Here is a 16,205-nt window from a genome sequence, read left to right on the forward strand (position 1 = left end):
ATGAGTCGTATGGTAGATACAATCAACATGAAGATGTTCACCGATGATGACTAGTCCGTCTCACGTGATGATCGGACACGGCCTAGTCGACTCAGATCATGTAATCACTTAGATGACTAGAGGGATGTCTATCTGAGTGGGAGTTCATAAGATGAACTTAATTATCCTGAACATAGTCAAAAGGTCTTCACAAATTATGTCGTGGCTCACGTTTCTGTTCTACTGTTTAGATATGTTCCTAGAGAAAATTTAGTTGAAAGTTGATAGTAGCAATTATGCGGACTAGGTCCGTAAACTGAGGATTGTCCTCATTGCTTTATAGAAGGCTTATGTCCTTAATGCACCGCTCAATGTGCTGAACCTCGAACGTCTGTGGATGTTGCGAACATCTGACATACACATTTTGATAACTACATGATAGTTCAGTTAAATGGTTTAGAGTTGAGGCACCGAAGACGTTTTGAAATGTCGCGAAACATATGAGATGTTTCGAGGGCTGAAATTGGGATTTCAGGCTCGTGCCCACGTCAAGAGGTATAAGACCTCCGACGATTTTCTTAGCCTGCAACTAAGGGAGAAAAGCTCAATTATTGAGCTTGTGCTCAGATTGTCTAAGTACAACAATCATTTGAATCGAGTGGGAGTTGATCTTCCAGATAAGATAGTGATGTTTCTCCGAAGTCATTACCACCAAGCTGCTTGAGCTTCGTGATGAACTATAATATATCAGGGACATATATGATGATCCTTGAGATATTCGCGATGTTTGACACCACAAAAGTAGAAATCAAGAAGGAGCATCAATTGTTGATGGTTGGTGAAACCACTAGTTTCAAGAAGGGCAAGGGCAAGAAGGGATACTTCATGAAACGGCAATTCAGTTGCTGCTCTAGTGAAGAAACCCAAGGTTGAACCCAAACCCGAGACTAAGTGCTTCTGTAATAAGGGGAACAGCCACTGGAGCAGAATTACCCTAGATACTTGGTAGATGAGAAGGCTGGCAAGGTCGATAGAAGTATATTGGATATACATTGTGTTGATGTGTACTTTACTAGTACTCCTAGTAGCACCAGGGTATTAGATACCAGTTCGGTTGCTAAGTGTTAGTAACTCGAAATAAAAGCTACGGAATAAACGGAGACTAGCTAAAGGTGAGCTGACGATATGTGTTGGAAGTGTTTCCAATGTTGATATGATCAAGCATCGCACGCTCCCTCTACCATCGAGATTGGTGTTAAACCTAAATAATTGTTATTTGGTGTTTGCGTTGAGCATAGACATGATTGGATTACGTCTATCGCAATACGGTTATTCATTTAAGGAGAATAATGGTTACTCTGTTTATTTGAATAATACCTTCGATGGTCTTACACCTAAAATGAATGGTTTATTGAATCCCGATCGTAGTGATACACATTTTCATGCCAAAGGTATAAGATAGTAATGATAGTACCACACAAATGTGGCACTGCCACATAAGTCATATCGGTATAAAACGCATGAAGAAGCTCCATGTTGATGGATCTTTGGGCTCACTCGTTTTTGAAAAGTTTGAGACATGCGAACCATGTCTATTGGTATATATGCATGAAGAAACTCCATGCAAATGGACCGTTTGGACTCACTTGGTTTTGAATCACTTGAGACATGCAAATCATACCACATGGGCAAGATGACTGAAAGCCTCGTTTTCAGTAAAAATGGAACTAGAAAGCAACTTGTTGGAAGTAATACATTTTGATGTGTGCAGTCCAATGAGTGCTGAGGCATGTAGTGGATATCGTTATGTTCTTACTTCACAGATGATTTGAGTAGATGTTGAGTATATTTACTTGATGAATCACGAGTCTGAATTATTGAAAGGTTCAAGTAATTTCAAGGTGAAGTTGAAAGATCGTCGTGACAAGAGGATAAAATATCTATGATATGATCATAGAGATGAATATCTGAATTACGAGTTTGGCACAGAATTAAGACATTGTGGAAATTGTTTCACAACTAATACAGCCTGGAACACCATAGTGTGATGGTGTGTCTGAACATCATAACTGCACCCTATTGGATATGATGCATACCATGATGTCTCTTATCGAATTACCACGATAGTTTATGGGTTAGGCATTAAAGACAACCACATTCACTTTAAATAGGGCACCACGTAATTCCGATGAGATGACACCATATGAACTATGGTTTAGAGAAACCTAAGCTGTCATTTTTTAAAAGTTTGGGGCTGCGACGCTTATGCGAAAAAGTTTCAGGCTGATAAGCTCGAACCCAAAGCGGATAAATGCATCTTCATAGGACACCCAAAACAGTTGGGTATACCTCCTGTCTCAGATTCGAAAGCAATAAGGGATTGTTTCTAGAATCAGGTCCTTTCTCGAGGAAAAGTTTCTCTCGAAAGAATTGAGTGGGAGGATGGTGGAGACTTGATGAGGTTATTGAACCGTCTCTTCAACTAGTGTGTGACAGGGCACAGGGAGTTGTTCCTGTGGCACCTACACCAATTGAAGTGGAAGCTTATGATAGTGATCATGAAACTTCAGATCAAGTCACTACCAAACCTCGTGGGATGACAAGGATGCGTACTACTTCAGAGTGGTACGTAATCCTGTCTTGGAAGTCATGTTGCTAGACAACAATGAACCTACGAGCTATGGAGAAGCGATGGTGGGCCCGGATTCCGATAAATGGCTCGAGGCCATAAAATCCGAGATAGGATCCATGTATGAAAACAAAGTGTAGACTTTGGAAGAACTACTTGATGGTCATAAGGCTGTTAGGTACATATGGATTTTAAAAGGAAGACGGACAATGATGGTAAATGTCACCATTAAGAAAGCTCGACTTGTCGTTAAGAAGTTTCCCGACAAGTTCAAGGAGTTGACTACGGTAAGACTTTCTCACTCGTAGCGATGCTAAGAGTCTGTTGGAATTATATTAGCAATTACTGCATTATTTGTGAAATCTTGCAGATAGGATGTCAAAACATTGTTTCCTCGACGATTTTCTTGAGGAAAGGTTGTATGTGATACAACCGGAAAGTTTTTGTCAATCCTGAAAGATGCTAATAAGTATGCAAAGCTCCAGCAATCCTTCTAAGGACTGGAGTAAGCATCTCGGAGTTGGAATGTACACTTTGATGAGATGATCAAAGATTTTGGGTGTATACAAAGTTTATGAGAAACTTGTATTTCCAAAGAAGTGAGTGGGAGCACTATAGAATTTCTGATAAATATATGTTGTTGACATATTGTTGATCAGAAATGACGTAGAATTTCTGGAAAGCATATAGGGTTATTTGGAAAGTGTTTTTCAATGGAAAGCCTGGATCAAGCTACTTGAACATTGAGCATCAAGATCTATAAGGATAGATCAAAACGCTTAATGGTACTTTCAAATGAGCACATACCTTGACATGATCTTGAAGGTGTTCAAGGTGGACCAGTCAAAGAAGGAGTTCTTGCCTGAGTTGTAAGGTATGAAGTTAATATTTAAAGCTCGACCGCGGCAGAAGAAAGAGGAAGGACGAAGGTCGTCCCCTATGCTTTTGTCATAGGCTCTATACGGTATGCCATGCTGAGTACCGCACCTGATGTGTGCCTTGCCACATATCTGGCAAGAGGGTACAAAGGTAATCTAGGAGTAGATCACCAGATAGCGGTCTAAATTATCCTTAGAGGAATAAGGAATTTTCTCGATTATCGAGGTGGTAAAAGAGTTCGTCGTAAAGGGTTACGCCGATGCAAACTTTGACACTAATCCAGATTATTCTGAGTAGTAAACTGGATTCGTATAGTAGAACAGTTATTCGGAATAGCTCCAAATAGAACGTGGTAGCTGCATCTAGGAGATGACATAGAGATTTGTGAAGTACATACAGATCTGAAAGATTCAGACCCGTTGACTATAACATCTCTCACAAGCATAACATGATCAAACCCAGAACTCATCAAGTGTTAATCACATGGTAATGTGAACTAGATTATTGACTCTAGTAAACTCTTTTGGTGTTAGTCACATGGGGATGTGACCTTGAGTGTTAATCACATAGCGATGTGAACTGGATTATTGACTCTAGTGCAAGTGGGAGACTGTTGGAAATATGCCCTAGAGGCAATAATAAATTGGTTATTATTATATTTCCTTATTCATGATAACCGTTTATTATCCATGCTAGAATTGTATTGATAGGAAACTCAGATACATGTGTGGATACATAGACAACACCATGTCCCTAGTAAGCCTCTAGTTGACTAGCTCGTTGATCAATAGATGGTTACGGTTTCCTGACCATGGACATTGGATGTTGTTGATAACGGGATCACATCATTGGGAGAATTATGTGATGGACAAGACCCAATCCTAAGCCTAGCACAAGATCATGTAGTTCGTATGCTAAAGCTTTTCTAATGTCAAGTATCATTTCCTTAGACCATGAGATTGTGCAACTCCCAGATACCGTAGGAGTGCTTTGGGTGTGCCAAACGTCACAACGTAACTGGGTGGCTATAAAGGTACACTACAGGTATCTCCGAAAGTGTCTGTTGGGTTGGCACGAATCGAGACTGGGATTTGTCACTCCGTGTAAACGGAGAGGTATCTCTGGGCCCACTCGGTAGGACATCACCATAATGTGCACAATGTGATCAAGGAGTTGATCACGGGATGATGTGTTACGAAACGAGTAAAGAGACTTGCCGATAACGAGATTGAACAAGGTATCGGGATACCGATGATCGAATCTTGGGCAAGTATCGTACCGCTAGACAAAGGGAATTGTATACGGGATTGATTAAGTCCTTGACATCGTGGTTCATCCGATGAGATCATCATGGAACATGTGGGAGCCAACATGGGTATCCAGATCCCGCTGTTGGTTATTGACTGGAGAGTCATCTTGGTCATGTCTGCATGTCTCCCGAACCCGTAGGGTCTACACACTTAAGGTTCGGTGACGCTAGGGTTATAGAGATATTAGTATGCGGTAACCCGAAAGTTGTTCGGAGTCCCGGATGAGATCCCGGACGTCCCGAGGAGTTCCAGAATGGTCCGGAGGTAAAGAATTATATATAGGAAGTGCTATTTCGGCCATCGGGACAAGTTTCGGGGTCACCGGTATTGTACTGGGACCACCGGAAGGGTCCCGGGGGTCCACCGAGTGGGGCCACCTACCCCGGGGGGCCACATGGGCTGTAGGGGTGCTCCTTGGCCTGTATGGGCCAAGGGCACCAGCCCCAAGAGGCCCATGCGCCAAGAGATGAGGGAAAGGAAGAGTCCTAAAGGGGGAAGGCACCTCGTAGGTGCCTTGGGGAGGTGGGACTCCTCCCTGGCCGCACCCTTCCTTGGAGGAAGGGCCAAGGCTGCAGCCCCCCCTCTCCCTTGGCCCTATATATAGTGGGGGGAAGGGAGGGAAACCATACCTAAGCCCTGGCGCCTCCCTCTCCCTCCCATGACACATCTCCCTCCTCCCGCAGCGCTTGGCGAAGCCCTGTTGGAATCCCGCTACTTCCACCACCACGCCGTCGTGCTGCTGGATCTCCATCAACCTCTCCTTCCCCCTTGCTGGATCAAGAAGGAGGAGACGCCGCTGCTCCGTATGTGTGTTGAACGCGGAGGTGCCGTCCGTTCGGCGCTAGGATCATCGGTGATTTGGATCACGACGAGTACGACTCCATCAACCCCGTTCTCTGGAACGCTTCCGCGCGCGATCTACAAGGGTATGTAGATCCACTCCTCCCTCGTTGCTAGATGACTCCATAGATAGATCTTGGTGACACATAGGAAAATTTTGAATTTATGCTACGTTCCTCAACAGCTTTGGCATAGCTGAAAGCTGTCACAGCTCCGGCTCTAGCACAAGATCGCTTGATTTCTTGGAACCTAGCGGGCAAGATGGAAAGTTTCTTCAAGACATCACTTAACATATTTGGTCCTTGATTCGCTGGGGAGATAGTGGCGAGAGTCCGTTGAGCTCCAGTGTATAATTGTTCAACAAGCGTGTAAACCTCCTTGAGCTATACCAGTGTATCTCGGCTCAGATTGCTACTCCTGGGACCTGTAAAGTTTACACAATTGGTTAAGTGGCGGCTTATATTATGATGACAAATACTCACTTTGGGTAAATAACACGGTGACTTACCGAACATTGCAGAAACCATCTGAGACACACGGTTCTTTAAACCGGTGATTTCAGTGGTAACCTCTTCCAGAGCCGCCTCGGCTTTCTCAGCATGTTGCGTCAAGGCAGTCTTCTCATTTGCCCAAGCCTCTTTCTCCGCAGTAAAGCTGGTCTTCAATTTTTCTGCTTCAGACACACTCAACTGGAATTTTGATTCAGCCTTTTTGTCTCAATCTCCTGAGCCGCCAGCCGGGTCTTGGCCTCAGACAACTGAGTTTCCAGTTCTGTGGTCGCAGCCTGCATATAGCATAAGTTTGTTAAGTTTCATGGAAGATTACAAAATACAAGTCCCAAGTGCTTTGCAAGCAACAACACTTGGCACTTGGGGGCTAATGTCTGTCAACGAAATTTTTCAAAGGAATTAGCTCTTTCTAAAAAGTCCCAAGTGCTTTGCAAGCAATAACACTTGGCACTTGGGGGCTAATGCATATTGCTTGTTTTCTTGTTAAGGATGAGCCGGGTGTGCTATTGATAGTCCCAGCCGACTCATGAGGGATATCCAGTTAAAGTTTTGGTCTTTTACATAATGACTAATAGGACCGGCTCATTCATACTGATTAAGCTGGCCCTTGGGGATTACAAATGTAAAATTATGCTACCATCAGAATCCGGTTTAAAGTTTTTAAACCGGACTTCAAGGGAGTCTAGAACAGAAGCTTGTAAATATTTCAAGTCTACAGATCATTCAAGTTTTTCATAATTAGAAGACTTGGGGGCTGGCAGGATATAGATATAAGACGGATGACATACCTCATACTTCTGGTGCATTTGCTTCACCATTTTGATCTCCAAGTCACGGCCGGAATGCACTTGGCTGACATAGCCAGATAAAACTTCATTAATACTCAGGTGAGCATAGCGGGAGACATCAAACCTCACTTTCTGTCTTTCCATGACTTCCTGTTTGGCAGAGTGTCTCGCTAGTACAGTTGGATTCCCCAGTTCAACGAATCTGGTGCCAGTGATCAAAACGTCATCACCTTGAGTCTCTGGCGGGTTAGCTGAGCTTGACGGTTCAATACTTGATGGATCAACAATGGTCTCATCAACAAACGGTTCAGGTAAATCCGGTTGAACATTGAGAGCAGGCTCTTCTAGTTGTTCAGGGTGTTCTGGCACAAGGGTTGACTGATCCGGTTCAGCAGCTTCCGGATCTACGACCAGCTTCGTCACCTTTGCTTTTTTGTTGGGCTTTGCTTGACCGCTAAAAGGAATTTTGACAAGTCAGCATAATGATGAAGATATAAAGGAACAAAAGAGAGATAATTATCTTTACCCAGGGGTAGTCTTGAAAGCCGGCAGTTGAGTCTACGATGAGTCGCCAGAAGAGGAACGGGAAATTTCCTACAAAGATGGAATCAAAATAGAGTGATTAATAAAAGTAACTTTCTAGTAAATACAAGAGTTAAGGTTAAAAGAACCTCATTTTGCCGTTTTCGAGGGGTGTTTGGTAAACCGGAGGTTAAATCTTCATCTCCACCGGTCCGTGTCTGGCGGTGGCTCTCATGTTGCCGTCGTTTCAAAAGAAAATGAGGATCTAAATAAGCCAAGGGGTGTGAAAACCTTACTTTCTGGGTTACCCACCGAAGTTCTGTCTTGGTAAAGGTTCTGAGTCGGAAGAAATAATAGTTACCTCTTCTTCGACTGCCTGCTGGCCCCCGTGTCATCCTGGCAATAGTCAGTGTCAACAAGGTTGTTAAAAAACAAGCCAAGAGAATCAAGGGCTACCTCCGACTCAGAGGAGTCATCCAAATTTAGCAACTCAGAGGCACTTGGCTTCTTTCTAGACCGCCAGCTGGCCTTTTTGGCGGCTCTCGCAGCAGCCTTAGCCTTTTTAGCAGCCTCATGGTCATATTTGGCCTTCCAGAAGTCAGATTTAGCATGTGGAAGGATAGCATATTGGAGTTCATGCAATGTTTAAGTGTTGAAGGAGAAAGAAATCAAAAAATTTACCTCTGGTGCTGGGTTAAGCTTGCAGAAGGATTCAAACCCACTTTGTTGCAGTCTTCATATTTACTATTTACAAGTGTGGTCGCCATCTCAACGATGGCCTCTTCAGTCAGTCGTAGAGAGCTATGGCGTAAAGGATCATCCTTTACTAGGGAAAAGCCTATACACAGAATCTTACCAGCAGCGCGCTTTAAAATCAGGTGCTGCTGCTAAGTAGCAGTAGCGCGGGTTTTTAACCCTCGCTACTACTAAGTTGATAGCAGTAGCGCTGGTTTTTTTACCCTCGCTACTACTAAGCGGTCTCTACCGTGCCCCCCGGGACATGCCATAGTAGTACCGCGGGTTTTTAACCCTCGCTACTACTAAGTTGATAGCAGTAGCGCTGGTTTTTACCCCTCGCTACTACTAAGCGGTCTCTACTGTGCCCCTGGGCCATGCCATAGTAGTAGCGAGGGTTATAAACCCGCGCTACTACTAAGTTTTTACCCCTCGCTACTACTAAGAGGTCTCAACCGTGCCCCTCCTGGACATGCCATAGTAGTAGCAAGGGGTAAAATCCCTCGCTACTACTAAAGGTCCCATTTTGAAACTCTACCCCCCCCCCCCCCCGTGGATCACCTTTTCGGTTTTGTAAAAAGCAAAAGAAAATGATAAAAACTTCAAAAATTAAAATCCTTCGAGATGTAGTTATGTTACTACATCTACTAGTTAGGAAAATTTAAAAACTTAAATTTGGACATGTTTTGCAAAAAGTGTAGGGAAAATGTAAAACGGCTATAACTTTTGCATACGATGTTAGAAAAAAACGTATAATATATCAAAATGTTTCAAAAATTAAAATCCTTCGAGATGTAGTTATGTTACTACATCTACTAGTTAGGAAAATTTAAAAACTTAAATTTGGACATGTTTTGCAAAAAGTGTAGGGAAAATGTAAAACGGCTATAACTTTTGCATACGATGTCAGAAAAAACGTATAATATATCAAAATGTTCAGCACGAAAATCCGCATACGATGGAGACGGCCTATGACCTGTTTGCAAGTTTTTAGAATCCTCAAATTCTAAAAGGAAAAAAGTTATGCTCAAATTTCATTTTTTTTAAAATTTTGGTCAAATCTGGTCAAACTGTGGTCAAACTAATTATTCAAGAAGTATTAGTGTTACTAAATAATTATTCAAGAATATTAGTGTTACTAAATAATTATTTCAGTTTTTTGGAATTTTGGTCAAATCTGGTCAAACTGTGGTCAAACTTTGATCAAAATGTGGTCAAACTCCTTATTCAAGAAATATTAGTGTTACTAAATAATTATTGTTTTTTAGAACAATAGTTTTAAACTCAAACAGCGAAATGTGTGACTTCATGCTCAAGCTAAACTCCCGAGGGTTAATAGGATTGACATCTTACTATTGTTAGGAAAACAAAAAGTGCAGACTTGGAATCGAGGGAGAATAGAACCCGGAAGTTAAGCGTGCTCAGGCTGGAGTAGTGAGAGGATGGGTGACCGTCCGGGAAGTTAGATGATTTGGAATGATGAGGGGTGATTAGAGATTAAATTGAGCAGCGATGAGGGTGATTAGAGATTAGAGGTTAAAATAATTCAGAAATTTGAAAATTCGCGCAAAAAATTCGAAAAAAATTCCGCGGGTTAGTAGTAGCGCGGGTTTTTACCCACGCTACTACTAACGGACGTAGTAGTAGCGCGGGTGGCACCCGCGCTGCTGCTATACGTTAGCTGTAGCGCTGGCCCCCGCGCTGCTAATAGGCCCAAAACCCGCGCTGCCGCTAGGCTTTTCCCTAGTAGTGATCTGTTCCTCCGGTATAGTTACACATCAAGCCAGATCGGCGGCTTAAGCGAATGATCTGCCATGCGACCCAGCAGCGGATTAAGTCAACTCTAGTTAAGCCTTTTCCCAGCAAGGCTTGAACTTTTCTGATTGTAGGGACAAGTTTCTTGCGTTTGGCGGCGGTAAGTTTATCAGAGAGTTGATACTTTGAATCAAGGCGCTCAGGCCGATAATCCGGCAATGGGTTCTCATCAGACGGAGAGACATCTTTGCAGTAGAACCATGTTTGGTTCCAGTCTTTAGGATGGCTTGGCAGAGCTACTTGAGGGAAGATGGCATCTCGTTTGCGTTGAATTGAAATCCCACCAAGCTCCAAGCTGGGCCCATTTGTGAACTTGTTCCGCCGGTTCAAGTAGAAATACTCTCTGAAAAGCTCAGCACTAGGCTCTTCTTGAAGGTATACCTCACAAAAGACTTGGAAGTTATAGATGTTTGATATGGAATTGAGTCCAATGTCTTGCGGATGGAGTTTGAAGAAGTGTAGGATATCTCTAAAGAATTTAGAGCCGGGTGGCGAGAAACCCCGGTTATATGATCAGTAAATACGATAACTTCACCGTCCTTAGGCCGAGGCTTTTCTTCGCCCGGGTCAGGAACACGGTAATGCATCATACTCTTGTGTGGCAAATATCCAACGGTGACAAAATTCTTCAAAGTGCTCTCAGTGACTATGGAGGGAACCCAGTCGCAGGTATTGATTGTTTTGGGCGGCATGGTGAAAGGACAACCTAAAAGGCAGGAAAAGAATTTGCCGGCTCAAGATAATTGTTAAAATTGCAAGTTAACAAATACAGTGCATATTCAGAATGGCGGCTTAAGCAAGGGCTAATGGTATATGAAGTAACAATAAACTGGCAGAATAAGCCGCCATGACTAAAAGCGTTCAAGATCTATCAAGGCTATAATTTGCTAAGTGTTAGGACAAATAGGTTCCACATGTTGAGGCTACAAATTTGGATCTATCGCTATTCAGAAAAAGGAAATAAATTCAAAATCTATAGAGGTGACAGTGGAAAAGCAGAGGTGCCCTAGAGGAGATCTGCCGCGGTGGGGATATGTTCCGGTGTCGAGGACATGTGATGTCTACTACACAACCTTCTGCTTGTATACATTGTTGGGCCTCCAAGTGCAGAGGTTTGTAGGACAGTACCAAATTTCCCTCAAGTGGATGACCTAAGGTTTATCAATCCGTAGGAGGCATAGGATGAAGATGGTCTCTCTCAAGCAACCCTGCAACCAAATAACAAAGAGCCTCTTGTGTCCCCAACACACCCAATACAATGGTAAATTGTATAGGTGCACTAGTTCGGCGAAGAGATGGTGATACAAGTGGTATATGGATGGTAGATAAAGGTTTTTGTAATCTGAAAATATAAAAACAGCAAGGTAACTAATGGTAAAAGTGAGCACAAACGGTATTGCAATGTGTTGAAACAAGGCCTAGGGTTCATACTTTCACTAGTGCAAGATCTCTCAACAATAATAACATAATTGGATCATATAACTATCCCTCAACATGCAACAAAGAGTCGCTCCAAAGTCACTAATAGCGGAGAACAAACAAAGAGATTATGGTAGGGTACAAAACCACCTCAAAGTTATCCTTTCTGATCGATCTATTCAAGAGTCCGTAGTAAAATAACATGAAACTATTCTTTCCGTTCAATCTATCATAGAGTTCGTACTAGAATAACACCTTAAGACACAAATCAACCAAAACCCTAATGTCACCTAGATACTCCAATGTCACCTCAAGTACTCGTGGGTGTGATTATACGATATGCATCACACAATCTCACATTCATCTATTCAAACCAACACAAAGTACTTCAAAGAGTGCCCCAAAGATTCTACCGGAGAGTCAAGACGAAAGCGTGTGCCAACCCCTATGCATAGGTTCATGGGCGGAACCCGCAAGTTGATCACCAAAACATACATCAAGTGGATCAATAGAATACCCCATTGTCACCACGGGTATCCCACGCAAGACATACATCAAGTGTTCTCAAATCCTTAAAGACTCAATCCGATAAGATAACTTCAAAGGGAAAACTCAATCCATTACAAGAGAGTAGAGGGGGAGAAACATCATAAGATCCAACTATAATAGCAAAGCTCGCGATACGTCAAGATCGTACCACCTCAAGAACACGAGAGAGAGAGAGAGATCAAACACATAGCTACTGGTACATCCCTCAGCACTGAGGGATAACTACTCCCTCCTCATCATGGAGAGTGCCGAGATGATGAAGATGGCCACCGGTGAGGGGTTCCCCCTCCGGCAGGTTGTCTAGATTGGTTTTCGGTGGCTACGAAGGCTTCTGGCGGCGGAACTCCCGATCTATTCTACTCCCCGAAGTTTTTAGGGTATATGGGTATATATAGGAGGAAGAAGTACGTCGGTGGATCTCCGGGCTATCCACGAGGCAGGGGGCGCGCCTAGGGGGGTGGGCGCGCCCCCCACCCTCGTGGCCAGCTCGGGACTCTTCTGGTCCATCTCCGATACTCCGTGGGCTTCTTCTGGTCCAGAAATAAGTTCCGTAAAGTTTCAGGTCAATTGGACTCCGTTTGATTTTCCTTTTCTGCGATACTCTAAAACAAGGAAAAAACATAAACTGGCACTGGGCTCTAGGTTAATAGGTTAGTCCCAAAAATCATATAAAATAGCATATAAATGCATATAAAACATCCAAGGTTGATAATATAATAGCATGGAACAATCAAAAATTATAGATACGTTGGAGACGTATCAGCATTCCCAAGCTTAATTCCTGCTCGTCCTCGAGTAGGTAAATGATAAAAACAGAATTTTTGATCTGGAATGTTACCTAACATATTTCTCTATGTAATTCTTCTTTATTGTGGCAAGAATATTCAGATCAATAAGATTCAAGACAAATGTTTAATATTGACATAAAAATAATAATACTTCAAGCATACTAACCAAGCAATTATGTCTTCTCAAAATAACATGGCCAAAGAGAACTATCCCTACAAAATCATATAGTCTGGCTATGCTCTATCTTCACCACACAAAATATTTAAATCATGCACAACCCTGATGACAAGCCAAGCAATTGTTTCATACTTTTGATGTTCTCAAACTTTTTCAATCTTCACGCAATACATGAGCGTGAGCCATGGACATAGCACTATAGGTGGAATAGAATGGTGGTTGTGGAGAAGACAAAAAGGAGAAGATAGTCTCACATCAACTAGGCGTCTCAACGGGCTATGGAGATGCCCATCGATAGATATCAATGTGAGTGAGTAGGGATTGCCATGCAACCGATGCACTAGAGCTATAAATGTATGAAAGCTCAACAAAAGAAACTAAGTGGGTGTGCATCCAACTTGCTTGCTCACAAAGACCTAGGGCATTTGAGGAAGCCCATTGTTGGAATATACAAGCCAAGTTCTATAATGAAAATTTCCCACTAGTATATGAAAGTGACAAAACAAGAGACTCTCTATCATGAAGATCATGGTGCTACTTTTAAGCACAAGTGTGGTAAAAGGATAGTAGCATTGCCCCTTTTCTCTTTTTCTCTCTTTTTTAGGCCTTTTCTCTTTTTTTATGGCCGCTCTTTTTTTTTAGTCCGAAGTCTCATCCCGACTTGTGGGGAAATCATAGTCTCCATCATCCTTTAATCACTTGGGACAATGCTCTAAAAATGATGACCATCACACTTTTATTTTCTTACAACTCAAGAATTACAACTCGATACTTAGAGCAAAATATGACTCTATATGAACGCCTCCGGCGGTGCACCAGGATGTGCAATGACTCATGAGTGACATGTATGAAAGAATTATGAACGGTGGCTTTGCTACAAATACGATATCAACTACATGATCATGCAAAGCAATATGACAATGACGGAGCGTGTCATAATAAACAGAACAGTGGTAAGTTGCATGGCAATATATCTCGGAATGGCTATGGAAATGACATGATAGGTAGGTATGGTGGCTGTTTTGAGGAAGGTATATGGTGGGTATATGATACCGGCGAAAAGTGCGCGGTATTAGAGAGGCTAGCAATGGTGGAAGGGTGAGAGTGCGTATAATCCATGGACTCAACATTAGTCATAAAGAACTCACATACTTATTGCAAAAATCTATTAATTATCAAAACAAAGTACTACGCACTTTCTCCTAGGGGGATAGATTGGTAGGAAAAGACCATCGCTCGTCCCCGACCGCCACTCATAAGGAAGACAATCAATAAATAAATCATGCTCCAACTTCATCACATAACAGTTCACCATACGTGCATGCTATGGGAATCACAAACTTCAACACAAGTATCTCTCAAATTCACAACTACTCAACTAGCATGACTCTAATATCACCATCTTCATATCTCAAAACAATTATCAAGCATCAAACTTCTCATAGTATTCAATGCACTTTATATGAAAGTTTTTATTATATCCCTCTTGGATGCCCATCATATTAGGACTAAATTCATAACCTAAGAAAATTACCATGCTGTTTAGTACTCTCAAAATAATATAAGTGACGCATGAGAGTTCATCTATTTCTGTAAAATAGAACCACCACCGTGCTCTAAAAGGATAAATGTGAAGCACTAGAGCAAACAACAAACTACTCCGAAAGATATAAGTGAAGATCAATGAGTAGTTGAATAATTATGTAACTATGTGAAGACTCTCTAACATTTAAGAACTTCAGATCTTGGTATTTTATTCAAACAGCAAGCAAAACTAAATAAAATAAAATGACATTCCAAGCAAAACACATATCATGTGGTGAATAAAAATATAGCTCCAAGTAAAGTTACCGATGAATGAAGACGAAAGAGGGGATGCCTTCCGGGACATCCCCAAGCTTAGGCTCTTGGTTGTCCTTGAATATTACCTTGGGATGCCTTGGGCATCCTCAAGATTAGGCTCTTGCCACTCCTTATTCCATAGTCCATCGAATCTTTACCCAAAACTTAAAAACTTCACAACACAAAACTTAACAAAAAACTCGTAAGCTCCGTTAGCGAAAGAATACAAAACACCACTTCAAGGTACTATACTGAAATCATTATTTATTTATATTGGTGTTAAACCTACTGGTTTTAAACTTCTCTATGGTTTCTAAACTCTTTTACTATCCATAGATTCATCAAAATAAGTAAACAACACATGAAAAACAGAATCTGTCAAAAACAGAACAGTATGTAGTAATCTGTGACTAACGCAAACTTCTGGAACCCCAAAAATTCTAAAATAAATTGCTGGCCGTTAGGAATTTATCTATTAATCATCTGCAAAAACAATTAACTAAATAGCACTCTCCAATAAAAAACGGCAGCAATTCTCGTGAGCGCTAAAGTTTCTGTTTTTTACAGCAAGGTCAATAAGACTTTCCCCAAGTCTTCCCAACGGTTCTACTTGGCGCAAACACTAATTAAAACATAAAAACTCAATAATAACAGAGTCTAGATAAATTATTTATTGATAAACAGGAGCAAAAAGCAAGGAACAAAAATAAAATTGGGTTGCCTCCCAACAAGCGTTATCGTTTAACGCCCCTAGCTAGGCATGATGATTTTAATGATGCCCACATAAAAGATAAGAATTGAAACATAAAGAGAGCATCTTGAAGAATATGACTAGCACATTTAAGTCTAACCCACTTCCTATGCATAGGGATTTTGTGAGCAAACAATTTATGGGGACAATAATCAACTAGCATAGGAGGGCAAAACAAGCATAACTTCAAAACTTTAAGCACATAGAGGGGAAACTTGATATTATTGCAATTCCTACAAGCATATGTTCCTCCCTCATAATAATTTTCAGTAGATTCATGAATGAATTCAACAATATAACTATCACATAAAGCATTCTTTTCATGATCTACCAGCATAGAAATTTTACTACTCTCCACATAAGCAATATTCTTCTCATTCGAAATAGTGGGAGTATCATAAAAAACTTGAATACTATAAATTGTTTCCACATTAAAAGTGTAATGTTCAGAAAAAGGTAATAATAATCATGACAAGTTTTATAAATATAATCATCTCTACTTTTTATAGCATATGTATCATCACAATAATCATCATAGGTAGCAACTTTGTTCTCATCATAATCGATTGGAACCTCTTCCAGGATAGTGGAATCATTACTAAATAAAGTCATGACCGATCTCCAAATCCACTTTCATAATTATCACAATAAGATTCAACATCCCCCAAAATA

This window comes from Triticum urartu, chromosome 4A (genome assembly GCF_056163025.1).
Source record: "Triticum urartu cultivar PI428250 chromosome 4A, HENAU_Tu73, whole genome shotgun sequence".
NCBI lineage: Eukaryota > Viridiplantae > Streptophyta > Magnoliopsida > Poales > Poaceae > Triticum > Triticum urartu.